This window comes from Pseudophryne corroboree, chromosome 8, assembly GCF_028390025.1.
Source record: "Pseudophryne corroboree isolate aPseCor3 chromosome 8, aPseCor3.hap2, whole genome shotgun sequence".
Classification (NCBI taxonomy): Eukaryota; Metazoa; Chordata; class Amphibia; order Anura; family Myobatrachidae; genus Pseudophryne; species Pseudophryne corroboree.
Genome location: NC_086451.1, coordinates 179308902 through 179324489, shown reverse-complemented (window position 1 = coordinate 179324489; position 15588 = coordinate 179308902). Strand labels below are relative to the sequence as shown.

Here is a 15588-nt window from a genome sequence, read left to right as displayed (position 1 = left end):
CAATGAAGCAAGTTTAATTTAGTAATAGGTGAAAAACCATCCTTACAAAGGTGTTAATCAGAGACTTGGCTTTGTGGACACTTTTCAGAGAACAAATTTGTTAGCATAAAAATAAAGCCAGAAAATGAAGAGCTGTTTAATCACTCAATTGGATTTTTTTGCCAGCATATTTCTTTTTCTCTGCAACCCACTGCTAAATTGTGCTCCCTAGCTGTTTTTATAAAATCACTGAATCAAATCTAACTCTGATTACATCAGAGAAGGCCAGGTACCCTACACCATAACAGGGGGTTTGAAATTTTGACTTGTCTACTTAAAGATCACCAAAATCTGATAACAAGGTCAATTACGTCCCTGGTTGGGATTGAACCACCAACCTTTTGGTTAATAGCCGGACACACTAACCGATTGCGCCACAGAGACACTTTGCGAAAATTACATACTGACAAAGTCTAATAAGCATACATCTAGAACGTTTCCTAGAAAAACTTTAAAAAGTCAATAATCTGGAGAGTTTTTGTAAGATGTTTCTTCCATCAACCAATGAAGAAACACATTGGTACTTTCCCATGATGAGTGAGTGCTTCAGGATCTCTTGCACTTACATGTGCAGCAGAGTACTGCAATGGAAGCATGCTGGGCCCATAACCCAGAGGTAGGCAGATTGAAACTATTCTTTGCTATATGCATTTTTTTTTGTTAATTTAAGTAATCAAAACTGGGATTGATATTTTTGCTCTTTTATTTTTACTTAAAGTACAATAACTTTTACCATTTTAATTTGTTTGAATAGTATATTGACAGTATAGTTTTCTTTAAAAAATCCACTTAATTTTCTTTACCCTATTATTAAAAGGGTAATTGACAAAAACAAACTACATTGTCACCAGAAGAGCAATACAAAATGTACAAGTGATATATTAAAATCATCTTTCCAGCTTGAATTTCAATGATGCATTGGGGCAACGATTTTGTGAGAAACATCTTCACCCTTAAATAAAGATTTTCTTAATTCCTTACCTGTGTGCTAATTAGATATCACCTTGTTTTCACATTAAACAGACTTCTACATGAGAAAGCAGCAAGGATGCAGTGGCGTTAATGTTTCCTGGTGTCAACCTGTATTATTTCAGTAGACATTGAAATGAGGATGCATCTTGCTGCCTTTCCAATGAAGCAAGTTTAATTTAGTAATAGGTGAAAAACCATCCCTACAAAGGTGTTAATCAGAGACTTGGCTTTGTGGACACTTTTCAGAGAACAAATTTGTTAGCATAAAAATAAAGCCAGAAATGAAGAGCTGTTTAATCACTCAATTGGATTTTTTTTTGCCAGCATATTTCTTTTTCTCTGCAACCCACTGCTAAATTGTGCTTCCTAGCTGTTTTTATAAAATCAATGAATCAAATCTAACTCTGATTACATCAGAGAAGGCCAGGTACCCTACACCATAACAGGGGGTTTGAAATTTTGACTTGTCTACTTAAAGATCACCAAAATCTGATAACAAGGTCAATTACGTCCCTGGGTGGGATTGAACCACCAACCTTTGGGTTAGTAACCAGACACACTAACCGATTGCGCCACAGAGACACTTTGTAAAAAGTACGTACTGACAAAGGCTAATAAGCATACATCTAGAACGTTTCCTAGAAAAACTTTAAAATGTCAATAATCTGGAGAGTTTTTGTAAGATGTTTCTTCCATCAACCAACGAAGAAACACATTGGTACTTTCCTATGATGAGTGAGTGCTTCAGGATCTCTTGCACTTACATGTGCAGCAGAGTACTGCAATGGAAGCATGCTGGGCCCATAACCCAGAGGTAGGCAGATTGAAACTATCCTTTGCTATATGCATTTTTTTTGTTAATTTAAGTAATCAAAACTGGGATTAATATTTTTGCTCTTTTATTTTTACTTAAAGTACAATAACTTTTACCATTTTAATTTGTTTTAATAGTATATTGACAGTATAGTTTTCTTTAAAAAATCCACTTAATTTTCTTTACCCTATTATTAAAAGGGTAATTGACAAAAACAAACTACATTGTCACCAGAAGAGCAATACAAAATGTACAAGTGATATATTAAAATCATCTTTCCAGCTTGAATTTCAATGATGCATTGGGGCAACGATTTTGTGAGAAACATCTTCACCCTTAAATAAAGATTTTCTTAATTCCTTACCTGTGTGCTAATTAGATATCACCTTGTTTTCACATTAAACAGACTTCTACATGAGAAAGCAGCAAGGATGCAGTGGCGTTAATGTTTCCTGGTGTCAACCTGTATTATTTCAGTAGACATTGAAATGAGGATGCATCTTACTGCCTTTCCAATGAAGCAAGTTTAATTTAGTAATAGGTGAAAAACCATCCCTACAAAGGTGTTAATCAGAGACATGGCTTTGTGGACACTTTTCAGAGAACAAATTTGTTAGCATAAAAATAAAGCCAGAAAATGAAGAGCTGTTTAATCACTCAATTGGATTTTTTTTGCCAGCATATTTCTTTTTCTCTGCAACCCACTGCTAAATTGTGCTTCCTAGCTGTTTTTATAAAATCACTGAATCAAATCTAACTCTGATTACATCAGAGAAGGCCAGGTACCCTACACCATAACAGGGGGTTTGAAATTTTGACTTGTCTACTTAAAGATCACCAAAATCTGATAACAAGGTCAATTACGTCCCTGGGTTGGATTGAACCACCAACCTTTTGGTTAGTAGCCGGACACACTAACCGATTGCGCCACAGAGACACTTTGCAAATAGTACATACTGACAAAGGCTAATAAGCATACATCTAGAACGTTTCCTAGAAAAACTTTAAAAAGTCAATAATCTGGAGAGTTTTTGTAAGATGTTTCTTCCATCAACCAACGAAGAAACACATTGGTACTTTCCCATGATGACTGAGTGCTTCAGGATCTCTTGCACTTACATGTGCAGCAGAGTACTGCAATGGAAGCATGCTGGGCCCATAACCCAGAGGTAGGCAGATTGAAACTATCCTTTGCTATATGCATTTTTTTTGTTAATTTAAGTAATCAAAACTGGGATTGATATTTTTGCTCTTTTATTTTTACTTAAAGTACAATAACTTTTACCATTTTAATTTGTTTTAATAGTATATTGACAGTATAGTTTTCTTTAAAAAATCCACTTAATTTTCTTTACCCTATTATTAAAAGGGTAATTGACAAAAACAAACTACATTGTCACCAGAAGAGCAATACAAAATGTACAAGTGATATATTAAAATCATCTTTCCAGCTTGAATTTCAATGATGCATTGGGGCAACGATTTTGTGAGAAACATCTTCACCCTTAAATAAAGATTTTCTTAATTCCTTACCTGTGTGCTAATTAGATATCACCTTGTTTTCACATTAAACAGACTTCTACATGAGAAAGCAGCAAGGATGCAGTGGCGTTAATGTTTCCTGGTGTCAACCTGTATTATTTCAGTAGACATTGAAATGAGGATGCATCTTACTGCCTTTCCAATGAAGCAAGTTTAATTTAGTAATAGGTGAAAAACCATCCCTACAAAGGTGTTAATCAGAGACTTGGCTTTGTGGACACTTTTCAGAGAACAAATTTGTTAGCATAAAAATAAAGCCAGAAAATGAAGAGCTGTTTAATCACTCAATTGGATTTTTTTTGCCAGCATATTTCTTTTTCTCTGCAACCCACTGCTAAATTGTGCTTCCTAGCTGTTTTTATAAAATCACTGAATCAAATCTGATTACATCAGAGAAGGCCAGGTACCCTACACCATAAGAGGGGGTTTGAAATTTTGACTTGTCTACTTAAAGATCACCAAAATCTGATAACAAGGTCAATTACGTCCCTGGGTGGGATTGAACCACCAACCTTTTGGTTAGTAGCTGAACACACTAACCGATTGCGCCACAGAGACACTTCGCAAAAAGTACGTACTGACAAAGGCTAATAAGCATACATCTAGAACGTTTCCTAGAAAAACTTTAAAAAGTCAATAATCTGGAGAATTTTTGTAAAATGTTTCTTCCATCAACCAACGAAGAAACACATTGGTACTTTCCCATGATGAGTGAGTGCTTCAGGATCTCTTGCACTTACATGTGCAGCAGAGTACTGCAATGGAAGCATGCTGGGCCCATAACCCAGAGGTAGGCAGATTGAAACTATCCTTTGCTATATGCATTTTTTTTGTTAATTTAAGTAATCAAAACTGGGATTGATATTTTTGCTCTTTTATTTTTACTTAAAGTACAATAACTTTTACCATTTTAATTTGTTTTAATAGTATATTGACAGTATAGTTTTCTTTAAAAAATCCACTTAATTTTCTTTACCCTATTATTAAAAGGGTAATTGACAAAAACAAACTACATTGTCACCAGAAGAGCAATACAAAATGTACAAGTGATATATTAAAATCATCTTTCCAGCTTGAATTTCAATGATGCATTGGGGCAACGATTTTGTGAGAAACATCTTCACCCTTAAATAAAGATTTTCTTAATTCCTTACCTGTGTGCTAATTAGATATCACCTTGTTTTCACATTAAACAGACTTCTACATGAGAAAGCAGCAAGGATGCAGTGGCGTTAATGTTTCCTGGTGTCAACCTGTATTATTTCAGTAGACATTGAAATGAGGATGCATCTTACTGCCTTTCCAATGAAGCAAGTTTAATTTAGTAATAGGTGAAAAACCATCCCTACAAAGGTGTTAATCAGAGACTTGGCTTTGTGGACACTTTTCAGAGAACAAATTTGTTAGCATAAAAATAAAGCCAGAAAATGAAGAGCTGTTTAATCACTCAATTGGATTTTTTTTGCCAGCATATTTCTTTTTCTCTGCAACCCACTGCTAAATTATGCTTCCTAGCTGTTTTTATAAAATCACTGAATCAAATCTGATTACATCAGAGAAGGCCAGGTACCCTACACCATAAGAGGGGGTTTGAAATTTTGACTTGTCTACTTAAAGATCACCAAAATCTGATAACAAGGTCAATTACGTCCCTGGATGGGATTGAACCACCAACCTTTTGGTTAGTAGCCGGACACACTAACCGATTGCGCCACAGAGACACTTCGCTAAAAGTACGTAATGACAAAGGCTAATAAGCATACATCTAGAACGTTTCCTAGAAAAACTTTAAAAAGTCAATAATCTGGAGAATTTTTGTAAAATGTTTCTTCCATCAACCAACGAAGAAACACATTGGTACTTTCCCATGATGAGTGAGTGCTTCAGGATCTCTTGCACTTACATGTGCAGCAGAGTACTGCAATGGAAGCATGCTGGGCCCATAACCCAGAGGTAGGCAGATTGAAACTATCCTTTGCTATATGCATTTTTTTTGTTAATTTAAGTAATCAAAACTGGGATTGATATTTTTGCTCTTTTATTTTTACTTAAAGTACAATAACTTTTACCATTTTAATTTGTTTTAATAGTATATTGACAGTATAGTTTTCTTTAAAAAATCCACTTAATTTTCTTTACCCTATTATTAAAAGGGTAATTGACAAAAACAAACTACATTGTCACCAGAAGAGCAATACAAAATGTACAAGTGATATATTAAAATCATCTTTCCAGCTTGAATTTCAATGATGCATTGGGGCAACGATTTTGTGAGAAACATCTTCACCCTTAAATAAAGATTTTCTTAATTCCTTACCTGTGTGCTAATTAGATATCACCTTGTTTTCACATTAAACAGACTTCTACATGAGAAAGCAGCAAGGATGCAGTGGCGTTAATGTTTCCTGGTGTCAACCTGTATTATTTCAGTAGACATTGAAATGAGGATGCATCTTACTGCCTTTCCAATGAAGCAAGTTTAATTTAGTAATAGGTGAAAAACCATCCCTACAAAGGTGTTAATCAGAGACTTGGCTTTGTGGACACTTTTCAGAGAACAAATTTGTTAGCATAAAAATAAAGCCAGAAAATGAAGAGCTGTTTAATCACTCAATTGGATTTTTTTTGCCAGCATATTTCTTTTTCTCTGCAACCCACTGCTAAATTATGCTTCCTAGCTGTTTTTATAAAATCACTGAATCAAATCTGATTACATCAGAGAAGGCCAGGTACCCTACACCATAAGAGGGGGTTTGAAATTTTGACTTGTCTACTTAAAGATCACCAAAATCTGATAACAAGGTCAATTACGTCCCTGGATGGGATTGAACCACCAACCTTTTGGTTAGTAGCCGGACACACTAACCGATTGCGCCACAGAGACACTTCGCTAAAAGTACGTAATGACAAAGGCTAATAAGCATACATCTAGAACGTTTCCTAGAAAAACTTTAAAAAGTCAATAATCTGGAGAATTTTTGTAAAATGTTTCTTCCATCAACCAACGAAGAAACACATTGGTACTTTCCCATGATGAGTGAGTGCTTCAGGATCTCTTGCACTTACATGTGCAGCAGAGTACTGCAATGGAAGCATGCTGGGCCCATAACCCAGAGGTAGGCAGATTGAAACTATCCTTTGCTATATGCATTTTTTTTGTTAATTTAAGTAATCAAAACTGGGATTGATATTTTTGCTCTTTTATTTTTACTTGAAGTACAATAACTTTTACCATTTTAATTTGTTTGAATAGTATATTGACAGTATAGTTTTCTTTAAAAAATCAACTTAATTTTCTTTACCCTATTATTAAAAGGGTAATTGACAAAAACAAACTACATTGTCACCAGAAGAGCAATACAAAATGTACAAGTGATATATTAAAATCATCTTTCCAGCTTGAATTTCAATGATGCATTGGGGCAACGATTTTGTGAGAAACATCTTCACCCTTAAATAAAGATTTTCTTAATTCCTTACCTGTGTGCTAATTAGATATCACCTTGTTTTCACATTAAACAGACTTTCACATGAGAAAGCAGCAAGGATGCAGTGGCGTTAATGTTTCCTGGTGTCAACCTGTATTATTTCAGTAGACATTGAAATGAGGATGCATCTTGCTGCCTTTCCAATGAAGCAAGTTTAATTTAGTAATAGGTGAAAAACCATCCCTACAAAGGTGTTAATCAGAGACTTGGCTTTGTGGACACTTTTCAGAGAACAAATTTGTTAGCATAAAAATAAAGCCAGAAAATGAAGAGCTGTTTAATCACTCAATTGGATTTTTTTTCCCAGCATATTTCTTTTTCTCTGCAACCCACTGCTAAATTGTGCTTCCTATCTGTTTTTATAAAATCACTGAATCAAATCTAACTCTGATTACATCAGAGAAGGCCAGGTACCCTACACCATAACAGGGGGTTTGAAATTTTGACTTGTCTACTTAAAGATCACCAAAATCTGATAACAAGGTCAATTACGTCCCTGGGTGGGATTGAACCACCAACCTTTTGGTTAGTAACCAGACACACTAACCGATTGCGCCACAGAGACACTTTGTAAAAAGTACGTACTGACAAAGGCTAATAAGCATACATCTAGAACGTTTCAGAGAAAAACTTTAAAAAGTCAATAATCTGGAGAGTTTTTGTAAGATGTTTCTTCCATCAACCAACGAAGAAACACATTGGTACTTTCCTATGATGAGTGAGTGCTTCAGGATCTCTTGCACTTACATGTGCAGCAGAGTACTGCAATGGAAGCATGCTGGGCCCATAACCCAGAGGTAGGCAGATTGAAACTATCCTTTGCTATATGCATTTTTTTTGTTAATTTAAGTAATCAAAACTGGGATTAATATTTTTGCTCTTTTATTTTTACTTAAAGTACAATAACTTTTACCATTTTAATTTGTTTTAATAGTATATTGACAGTATAGTTTTCTTTAAAAAATCCACTTAATTTTCTTTACCCTATTATTAAAAGGGTAATTGACAAAAACAAACTACATTGTCACCAGAAGAGCAATACAAAATGTACAAGTGATATATTAAAATCATCTTTCCAGCTTGAATTTCAATGATGCATTGGGGCAACGATTTTGTGAGAAACATCTTCACCCTTAAATAAAGATTTTCTTAATTCCTTACCTGTGTGCTAATTAGATATCACCTTGTTTTCACATTAAACAGACTTCTACATGAAAAAGCAGCAAGGATGCAGTGGCGTTAATGTTTCCTGGTGTCAACCTGTATTATTTCAGTAGACATTGAAATGAGGATGCATCTTACTGCCTTTCCAATGAAGCAAGTTTAATTTAGTAATAGGTGAAAAACCATCCCTACAAAGGTGTTAATCAGAGACTTGGCTTTGTGGACACTTTTCAGAGAACAAATTTGTTAGCATAAAAATAAAGCCAGAAAATGAAGAGCTGTTTAATCACTCAATTGGATTTTTTTTGCCAGCATATTTCTTTTTCTCTGCAACCCACTGCTAAATTGTGCTTCCTAGCTGTTTTTATAAAATCACTGAATCAAATCTAATTACATCAGAGAAGGCCAGGTACCCTACACCATAAGAGGGGGTTTGAAATTTTGACTTGTCTACTTAAAGATCACCAAAATCTGATAACAAGTTCAATTACATCCCTGGGTGGGATTGAACCACCAACCTTTGGGTTAGTTGCTGAACACACTAACCGATTGCGCCACAGAGACACTTTGCAAAAAATATATACTGACAAAGGCCTTTAAGCATACATCTAGAACGTTTCCTAGAAAAACTTTAAAAAGTCAATAATCTGGAGAGTTTTTGTAAGATGTTTCTTCCATCAACCAACGAAGAAACACATTGGTACTTTCCCATGATGAGTGAGTGCTTCAGGATCTCTTGCACTTACATGTGCAGCAGAGTACTGCAATGGAAGCATGCTGGGCCCATAACCCAGAGGTAGGCAGATTGAAACTATCCTCTGCTATATGCATTTTTTTTGTTAATTAAAGTAATCCAAAACTGGGATTGATATGTTAGCTATTTTATGTTTACTTAAAGTACAATAACTTTTACCATTTTAATTTGTTTTAATAGTATATTGACAGTATAGTTTTCTTTAAAAAATCCACTTAATTTTCTTTACCCTATTATTAAAAGGGTAATTGACAAAAACAAACTACATTGTCACCAGAAGAGCAATACAAAATGTACAAGTGATATATTAAAATCATCTTTCCAGCTTGAATTTCAATGATGCATTGGGGCAACGATTTTGTGAGAAACATCTTCACCCTTAAATAAAGATTTTCTTAATTCCTTACCTGTGTGCTAATTAGATATCACCTTGTTTTCACATTAAACAGACTTCTACATGAGAAAGCAGCAAGGATGCAGTGGCGTTAATGTTTCCTGGTGTCAACCTGTATTATTTCAGTAGACATTGAAATGAGGATGCATCTTGCTGCCTTTCCAATGAAGCAAGTTTAATTTAGTAATAGGTGAAAAACCATCCCGACAAAGGTGTTAATCAGAGACTTGGCTTTGTGGACACTTTTCAGAGAACAAATTTGTTAGCATAAAAATAAAGCCAGAAAATGAAGAGCTGTTTAATCACTCAATTGGATTTTTTTTGCCAGCATATTTCTTTTTCTCTGCAACCCACTGCTAAATTGTGCTTCCTAGCTGTTTTTATAAAATCACTGAATCAAATCTAACTCTGATTACATCAGAGAAGGCCAGGTACCCTACACCATAACAGGAGGTTTGAAATTTTGACTTGTCTACTTAAAGATCACCAAAATCTGATAACAAGGTCAATTACGTCCCTGGGTTGGATTGAACCACCAACCTTTTGGTTAGTAGCCGGACACACTAACCGATTGCGCCACAGAGACACTTTGCAAATACTACATACTGACAAAGGCTAATAAGCATACATCTAGAACGTTTCCTAGAAAAACTTTAAAAAGTCAATAATCTGGAGAGTTTTTGTAAGATGTTTCTTCCATCAACCAACGAAGAAACACATTGGTACTTTCCCATGATGACTGAGTGCTTCAGGATCTCTTGCACTTACATGTGCAGCAGAGTACTGCAATGGAAGCATGCTGGGCCCATAACCCAGAGGTAGGCAGATTGAAACTATCCTTTGCTATATACATTTTTTTGGTTAATTTAAGTAATCAAAACTGGGATTGATATTTTTGCTCTTTTATTTTTTCTTAAAGTACAATAACTTTTACCATTTTAATTTGTTTGAATAGTATATTGACAGTATAGTTTTCTTTAAAAAATCCACTTAATTTTCTTTACCCTATTATTAAAAGGGTAATTGACAAAAACAAACTACATTGTCACCAGAAGAGCAATACAAAATGTACAAGTGATATATTAAAATCATCTTTCCAGCTTGAATTTCAATGATGCATTGGGGCAACGATTTTGTGAGAAACATCTTCACCCTTAAATAAAGATTTTCTTAATTCCTTACCTGTGTGCTAATTAGATATCACCTTGTTTTCACATTAAACAGACTTCTACATGAGAAAGCAGCAAGGATGCAGTGGCGTTAATGTTTCCTGGTGTCAACCTGTATTATTTCAGTAGACATTGAAATGAGGATGCATCTTGCTGCCTTTCCAATGAAGCAAGTTTAATTTAGTAATAGGTGAAAAACCATCCCTACAAAGGTGTTAATCAGAGACTTGGCTTTGTGGACACTTTTCAGAGAACAAATTTGTTAGCATAAAAATAAAGCCAGAAATGAAGAGCTGTTTAATCACTCAATTGGATTTTTTTTTGCCAGCATATTTCTTTTTCTCTGCAACCCACTGCTAAATTGTGCTTCCTATCTGTTTTTATAAAATCACTGAATCAAATCTAACTCTGATTACATCAGAGAAGGCCAGGTACCCTACACCATAACAGGGGGTTTGAAATTTTGACTTGTCTACTTAAAGATCACCAAAATCTGATAACAAGGTCAATTACGTCCCTGGGTGGGATTGAACCACCAACCTTTTGGTTAGTAGCCAGACACACTAACCGATTGCGCCACAGAGACACTTTGTAAAAAGTGTGTACTGACAAAGGCTAATAAGCATACATCTAAAACGTTTCCTAGAAAAACTTTAAAAAGTCAATAATCTGGAGAGTTTTTGTAAGATGTTTCTTCCATCAACCAACGAAGAAACACATTGGTACTTTCCCATGATGAGTGAGTGCTTCAGGATCTCTTGCACTTACATGTGCAGCAGAGTACTGCAATGGAAGCATGCTGGGCCCATAACCCAGAGGTAGGCAGATTGAAACTATCCTTTGCTATATGCATTTTTTTTGTTAATTTAAGTAATCAAAACTGGGATTGATATTTTTGCTCTTTTATTTTTACTTAAAGTACAATAACTTTTACCATTTTAATTTGTTTTAATAGTATATTGACAGTATTGTTTTCTTTCAAAAATCCACTTAATTTTCTTTACCCTATTATTAAAAGGGTAATTGACAAAAACAAACTACATTGTCACCAGAAGAGCAATACAAAATGTACAAGTGATATATTAAAATCATCTTTCCAGCTTGAATTTCAATGATGCATTGGGGCAACGATTTTGTGAGAAACATCTTCACCCTTAAATAAAGATTTTCTTAATTCCTTACCTGTGTGCTAATTAGATATCACCTTGTTTTCACATTAAACAGACTTCTACATGAGAAAGCAGCAAGGATGCAGTGGCGTTAATGTTTCCTGGTGTCAACCTGTATTATTTCAGTAGACATTGAAATGAGGATGCCTTTCCAATGAAGCAAGTTTAATTTAGTAATAGGTGAAAAACCATCCCTACAAAGGTGTTAATCAGAGACTTGGCTTTGTGGACACTTTTCAGAGAACAAATTTGTTAGCATAAAAATAAAGCCAGAAAATGAAGAGCTGTTTAATCACTCAATTGGATTTTTTTTGCCAGCATATTTCTTTTTCTCTGCAACCCACTGCTAAATTGTGCTTCCTAGCTGTTTTTATAAAATCACTGAATCAAATCTAACTCTAATTACATCAGAGAAGGCCAGGTACCCTACACCATAAGAGGGGGTTTGAAATTTTGACTTGTCTACTTAAAGATCACCAAAATCTGATAACAAGGTCAATTACGTCCCTGGGTGGGATTGAACCACCAACCTTTTGGTTAGTAGCTGGACACACTAACCGATTGCGCCACAGAGACACTTCGCAAAAAGTATGTACTGACAAAGGCTAATAAGCATACATCTAGAACGTTTCCTAGAAAAACTTTAAAAAGTCAATAATCTGGAGAATTTTTGTAAAATGTTTCTTCCATCAACCAACGAAGAAACACATTGGTACTTTCCCATGATGAGTGAGTGCTTCAGGATCTCTTGCACTTACATGTGCAGCAGAGTACTGCAATGGAAGCATGCTGGGCCCATAACCCAGAGGTAGGCAGATTGAAACTATCCTTTGCTATATGCATTTTTTTTGTTAATTTAAGTAATCAAAACTGGGATTGATATTTTTGCTCTTTTATTTTTACTTGAAGTACAATAACTTTTACCATTTTAATTTGTTTGAATAGTATATTGACAGTATAGTTTTCTTTAAAAAATCAACTTAATTTTCTTTACCCTATTATTAAAAGGGTAATTGACAAAAACAAACTACATTGTCACCAGAAGAGCAATACAAAATGTACAAGTGATATATTAAAATCATCTTTCCAGCTTGAATTTCAATGATGCATTGGGGCAACGATTTTGTGAGAAACATCTTCACCCTTAAATAAAGATTTTCTTAATTCCTTACCTGTGTGCTAATTAGATATCACCTTGTTTTCACATTAAACAGACTTCCACATGAGAAAGCAGCAAGGATGCAGTGGTGTTAATGTTTCCTGGTGTCAACCTGTATTATTTCAGTAGAAATTGAAATGAGGATGCATCTTGCTGCCTTTCCAATGAAGCAAGTTTAATTTAGTAATAGGTGAAAAACCATCCCTACAAAGGTGTTACTCAGAGACTTGGCTTTGTGGACACTTTTCAGAGAACAAATTTGTTAGCATAAAAATAAAGCCAGAAAATGAAGAGCTGTTTAATCACTCAATTGGATTTTTTTTTCCAGCATATTTCTTTTTCTCTGCAACCCACTGCTAAATTGTGCTTCCTATCTGTTTTTATAAAATCACTGAATCAAATCTAACTCTGATTACATCAGAGAAGGCCAGGTACCCTACACCATAACAGGGGGTTTGAAATTTTGACTTGTCTACTTAAAGATCACCAAAATCTGATAACAAGGTCAATTACGTCCCTGGGTGGGATTGAACCACCAACCTTTTGGTTAGTAACCAGACACACTAACCTATTGCGCCACAGAGACACTTTGTAAAAAGTACGTACTGACAAAGGCTAATAAGCATACATCTAGAACGTTTCAGAGAAAAACTTTAAAAAGTCAATAATCTGGAGAGTTTTTGTAAGATGTTTCTTCCATCAACCAACGAAGAAACACATTGGTACTTTCCTATGATGAGTGAGTGCTTCAGGATCTCTTGCACTTACATGTGCAGCAGAGTACTGCAATGGAAGCATGCTGGGCCCATAACCCAGAGGTAGGCAGATTGAAACTATCCTTTGCTATATGCATTTTTTTTGTTAATTTAAGTAATCAAAACTGGGATTAATATTTTTGCTCTTTTATTTTTACTTAAAGTACAATAACTTTTACCATTTTAATTTGTTTTAATAGTATATTGACAGTATAGTTTTCTTTAAAAAATCCACTTAATTTTCTTTACCCTATTATTAAAAGGGTAATTGACAAAAACAAACTACATTGTCACCAGAAGAGCAATACAAAATGTACAAGTGATATATTAAAATCATCTTTCCAGCTTGAATTTCAATGATGCATTGGGGCAACGATTTTGTGAGAAACATCTTCACCCTTAAATAAAGATTTTCTTAATTCCTTACCTGTGTGCTAATTAGATATCACCTTGTTTTCACATTAAACAGACTTCTACATGAGAAAGCAGCAAGGATGCAGTGGCGTTAATGTTTCCTGGTGTCAACCTGTATTATTTCAGTAGACATTGAAATGAGGATGCATCTTACTGCCTTTCCAATGAAGCAAGTTTAATTTAGTAATAGGTGAAAAACCATCCCTACAAAGGTGTTAATCAGAGACTTGGCTTTGTGGACACTTTTCAGAGAACAAATTTGTTAGCATAAAAATAAAGCCAGAAAATGAAGAGCTGTTTAATCACTCAATTGGATTTTTTTTGCCAGCATATTTCTTTTTCTCTGCAACCCACTGCTAAATTGTGCTTCCTAGCTGTTTTTATAAAATCACTGAATCAAATCTAACTCTGATTACATCAGGAAAGGCCAGGTACCCTACACCATAAGAGGGGGTTTGAAATTTTGACTTGTCTACTTAAAGATCACCAAAATCTGATAACAAGTTCAATTACGTCCCTGGGTGGGATTGAACCACCAACCTTTTGGTTAGTTGCTGGACACACTAACCGATTGCGCCACAGAGACACTTTGCAAAAAATATGTACTGACAAAGGCTAATAAGCATACATCTAGAACGTTTCCTAGAAAAACTTTAAAAAGTCAATAATCTGGAGAGTTTTTGTAAGATGTTTCTTCCATCAACCAACGAAGAAACACATTGGTACTTTCCCATGATGAGTGAGTGCTTCAGGATCTCTTGCACTTACATGTGCAGCAGAGTACTGCAATGGAAGCATGCTGGGCCCATAACCCAGAGGTAGGCAGATTGAAACTATCCTCTGCTATATGCATTTTTTTTGTTAATTAAAGTAATCCAAAACTGGGATTGATATGTTAGCTATTTTATGTTTACTTAAAGTACAATAACTTTTACCATTTTAATTTGTTTTAATAGTATATTGACAGTATTGTTTTCTTTCAAAAATCCACTTAATTTTCTTTACCCTATTATTAAAAGGGTAATTGACAAAAACAAACTACATTGTCACCAGAAGAGCAATACAAAATGTACAAGTGATATACTAAAATCATCTTTCCAGCTTGAATTTCAATGATGCATTGGGGCAACGATTTTGTGAGAAACATCTTCACCCTTAAATAAAGATTTTCTTAATTCCTTACCTGTGTGCTAATTAGATATCACCTTGTTTTCACATTAAACAGACTTCCACATGAGAAAGCAGCAAGGATGCAGTGGCTTTAATGTTTCCTGGTGTCAACCTGTATTATTTCAGTAGAAATTGAAATGAGGATGCATCTTGCTGCCTTTCCAATGAAGCAAGTTTAATTTAGTAATAGGTGAAAAACCATCCCTACAAAGGTGTTAATCAGAGACTTGGCTTTGTGGACACTTTTCAGAGAACAAATTTGTTAGCATAAAAATAAAGCCAGAAAATGAAGAGCTGTTTAATCACTCAATTGGATTTTTTTGCCAGCATATTTCTTTTTCTCTGCAACCCACTGCTAAATTGTGCTTCCTATCTGTTTTTATAAAATCACTGAATCAAATCTAACTCTGATTACATCAGAGAAGGCCAGGTACCCTACACCATAACAGGGGGTTTGAAATTTTGACTTGTCTACTTAAAGATCACCAAAATCTGATAACAAGGTCAATTACGTCCCTGGGTGGGATTGAACCACCAACCTTTTGGTTAGTAGCCAGACACACTAACCGATTGCGCCACAGAGAC

At 34.9% G+C, this 15588-nt stretch overlaps 5 non-coding genes across 5 annotated transcripts; all 5 read right to left on the bottom strand.

Moving 5' to 3' along the window:
• Positions 1-3851: 3851 nt before the first annotated feature.
• Positions 3852-3925, bottom strand: TRNAS-ACU (transfer RNA serine (anticodon ACU)). Its single transcript has one exon. It is a non-coding gene; the product is annotated as a tRNA-Ser (tRNA).
• Positions 3926-7346: 3421 nt separating this feature from the next.
• On the bottom strand, positions 7347-7420 carry TRNAS-ACU (transfer RNA serine (anticodon ACU)). The gene has a single exon. It is a non-coding gene; the product is annotated as a tRNA-Ser (tRNA).
• Positions 7421-10848: 3428 nt separating this feature from the next.
• TRNAS-ACU (transfer RNA serine (anticodon ACU)) lies at positions 10849-10922 on the bottom strand. The gene has a single exon. It is a non-coding gene; the product is annotated as a tRNA-Ser (tRNA).
• A 2254-nt stretch (positions 10923-13176) lies between these two features.
• Positions 13177-13250, bottom strand: TRNAS-ACU (transfer RNA serine (anticodon ACU)). The gene has a single exon. It is a non-coding gene; the product is annotated as a tRNA-Ser (tRNA).
• Positions 13251-15514: 2264 nt separating this feature from the next.
• TRNAS-ACU (transfer RNA serine (anticodon ACU)) lies at positions 15515-15588 on the bottom strand. The gene has a single exon. It is a non-coding gene; the product is annotated as a tRNA-Ser (tRNA).